The sequence below is a fragment of the Echinops telfairi genome, unplaced genomic scaffold (genome assembly GCF_000313985.2).
Source record: "Echinops telfairi isolate 266 unplaced genomic scaffold, ASM31398v2 ScPeMD7_70;HRSCAF=299, whole genome shotgun sequence".
Classification (NCBI taxonomy): domain Eukaryota; kingdom Metazoa; phylum Chordata; class Mammalia; order Afrosoricida; family Tenrecidae; genus Echinops; species Echinops telfairi.
This window is the reverse complement of record NW_022103968.1, coordinates 44,002,549-44,005,983: the sequence shown is the minus strand read 5'-3', so window position 1 is coordinate 44,005,983 and position 3,435 is coordinate 44,002,549. Positions and strand designations below refer to the sequence as shown.

The 3,435-nt window shown below is 38.6% G+C and overlaps 1 non-coding gene across 1 annotated transcript; it reads right to left on the bottom strand.

Moving 5' to 3' along the window:
- Positions 1-2,290: 2,290 nt before the first annotated feature.
- LOC115870028 lies at positions 2,291-2,453 on the bottom strand. Its single transcript, XR_004046497.1, has one exon. It is a non-coding gene; the product is annotated as a U1 spliceosomal RNA (small nuclear RNA).
- Between the last annotated feature and the right edge of the window lie 982 nt (positions 2,454-3,435).

Genomic DNA, 3,435 nt, shown 5'->3' with positions numbered 1-3,435 from the left:
AAAGTAAACATCCAAGTTCTCTTTTAGGTCAGTCCCACGAAGGCCTCAGTTTTGAAGTAAAAGAAGATGATCTTGACCTTGCTTCAGTTTCCTCTTTCCTAGGAAGCTTGTCAAAGAGAGTTGGTTACTCAGTGTTACATAATTTTCCCCTTCCTAAATTGCTTACATATGAGATTTGGGATTAAATGCCCGAGACCAATTCTTCTCTCCTGGAAGGCCTACATATAGTTATAAACTAGAGCATACAAGTGGAAAATGAAACACTAATTACCTTTAAATGGACATGTTTTTAAATTGACCAAACCAATTGACTAATGCTACCTTTGTCATATCTTTGATAGCTGCAAGTATCAGTTTCTTAGACCCCAAAATTATATGGGTTCTAGAATACAATATAACTCATAATTATCATTAGTGAATGAAGACTGTATTAAAAATCTATCATTTTATTCATATTTAGTGTCAGTCTATGGTTATACATATATACATATACATTTATACTTAATTAATGTTGTCTATGATGAAGCTAATCTTGTACAAAACCATTTGGATAATACCACCCCATTAAAATGATTGCCTTTTATATCAAGTAATTTGTACTTTTAAATTTAGCCTGATAGGTTAGAAGAGGGAATTGTATTAGAGTGTAAATTCTGAGCACTTCTTTGCACAAGGCTATGGGTGGCAGTGAAAGCTTAAAATTCATTTGCAGAGAACTTCTCAGGCCATGGACTATATATGTGAATACTTTTGTCCTCAGACAGTGTGCATTGGGAAATGAATTGTTAGAGATAATTACTTTAAAAGTTAACATTGTTTTCCTTCTTGACCCATTTTGAATTTGTTCTAGTGTGTATTATTTTCTACTTCTGTTTGAAATTTATTTGTGTTTTATTTTGTTGTTGTTGATGAGGTTTTATTGTATGACTTACTTTATATGAATTCTTGATACATAAACCAATAGAGACAGTAACTAGATTAACATATTCTTAGGGGTAAGATGGGTGGGGGGAGTAGTGGGGAGCTAATGACCAGTCGATACAAGAATGAAGGAAATGATGAAAAATTGAATGTGGTGAAGAAAGCTGATGGTGCCCAGCTATCAAAAGATATAGCATCTGGGTTCTTAAAGGCTTGAAGATAAACAAGCAGCCAACTAGCTCAGAAGCAACAAAGCCCACATGGAAGAAGCACACCAGCCTATGTGACCACAAGCTGTCGAAGGGATCAGGTATCAAGCATCAAAGAACAAAAATCATATCATTGTAAAGGTGGGTGAGTGCAGAGTGGAGACTCACAGTCCATCAGTAGGTAACTGGACACCCCCTTACTGAAGGGTTGTGGGGTGGAGATGAACCAATCAGGGTGCAAGGTAGCTAGGATGAAACATATAACTTTCCTCTAGTTCTTGAATGCTTCCTCCCCCCCCCCCACTATCATGATCCCAATTCTACCTTACAAATCTGGCTAGACCAAAGGATGTACATTGGTACAGATAGCAACTGGAAACACAGGGAATCCAGGACAGATGACTCCTTCAGGACCAGAGGTGAGAGGGGTGATGTCTGGAGGGTGCAGAGAATGTGGGGTAGAAAGGGGGAACCAATTATAAGAATCTACGTATAGCCTCCTCCCTGGTTGATGGACAGCAGAGAAGGCGCGCAGGAGGGGGGAGGGGGGTATGCCGGACAGTGTAACTTATGACAAAACAACAATGATTTGTGAATTATTGATGGTTAATGGGGGGGGGATGGGCGGCTGATATTAGGGGCTATAGTAGAAGGCAAATATTTTGCGAATGATGAGGGCAGCGAATGTACATATGTGCTTGACACAATGGATGTATGTATGGATTGTGATAAGAATTGTACGAGTCCCCATTAAAATAATTTTAAAAATATCCAAGATAGGTAGTTTAATAGAGACAGTAACTAGATTAATAATAACCTAGGGGCATGGCAGGGGAAGTTAGGAGGAAATCGGGAGTTAACAACTATGAGAATAAGAAAGAAGTGTCTGAAATTATTATGGTGAAGATTATACAATACTTCTTCATATGATTTGATGATTAAATTGTATCACCGTGAATTATATGCCAATAAAATCATTTTTAAATGGTAAAAAAATTGAGTGTGCAGATGATTGTATACCTCTTTTTAATATCCTTAAGCAATTATCTTGTATTGTACATGGTTAATCATAGAATGGTTTTAAATAAAGAAATAGCTTGAAAGAATATATGCATATGATTTTATCTATTTATTTATCTATCTATTTATTTATTTATTATCAGGGGAGAGCGTGAACGCAGTCCCCCACTACCACAAATTATGCAGTCGAGTTTCCCACATTTGGGGAAATCGCAGGGGTCAGCACATCCAGAGTGTAACGGATAAGCCTGGCCCTGGGAAAACCACCTTCGTGATCATGGTATTTCCCTGCCAGGTAAGTATATAGATTTTATTTTATGAACAAATTTTGATATGACTTAAATTTTCCAATAACACTATATACCAAAATAATTCTTGCAAACCCTGTAATTTCTTTTTTCTTAAAAAAATCATTTTATTGGGGTATCTTACAGCTCTTATACCACCCATTCATCAATTGTACAAGCATATTTGTACACATGTTGCCATCATTATTTTCCAAACATTTACTTTCTATTTGAGCCCTTGATATCAGCTCATCTTTCCCTCCCTCCCCCTTTCATCATTGTGATCCCTTGTTAAATCATTATTGTTTTCATTTCATACACCAACCACTGACTCCCTTCACCCACATTTCTGTTTTTCCTCCCTCTGGGGTAGGGGGAGGGTTATACTCTGATCAGTGCAATCAGTTTCCCCTTTCTCCTCTTCCTCCCCTCTTTCCCCCACTTCCCTAGCCTCACCCTCCTGGTATCACTACTCCCTTTTCTATTCCTGAGGGGTTTGTCTGAACTGAATCCCATGTGTTGTGATCTCTTATCTGTACCAGTGTACATGCTCCGGTCTTGCCAGAACTGGGGTCATGATAGTGGGGGGTGAGGAAGTCTCAAAGAGCCAGAGGAATACTATGTGTTTCATTGGTGCTATGCTTCACTCTGGTTGATTCATCCCTTCCTTGTGACTCTTCTGTGAGAGAATTTCCTATTGTCTACAGATGGGTTTTGGGTCTCTGCTCTGACCACTCCCTTGTTCTCAACAATATGTTTTTTGTTTGTTTGTTTTGGGTCTTCTGTTGCCTGTTACCTGATTCCATCAACACCTCGAAGACCCCAGACACTTTGATAGCTTGGCACAATCAGCTTTCTTCACCACATTTATATGTGCACCCATTTTGTCTTCAGCGATTATGTTGGGAGGGTGAGCATTACAGAATACCTGGGTGTTAAAACAGTGTTCTTGCATTAAAGAAGGGCTTGAGCAGAGGCCTAAAGTCCATCCACTTCCT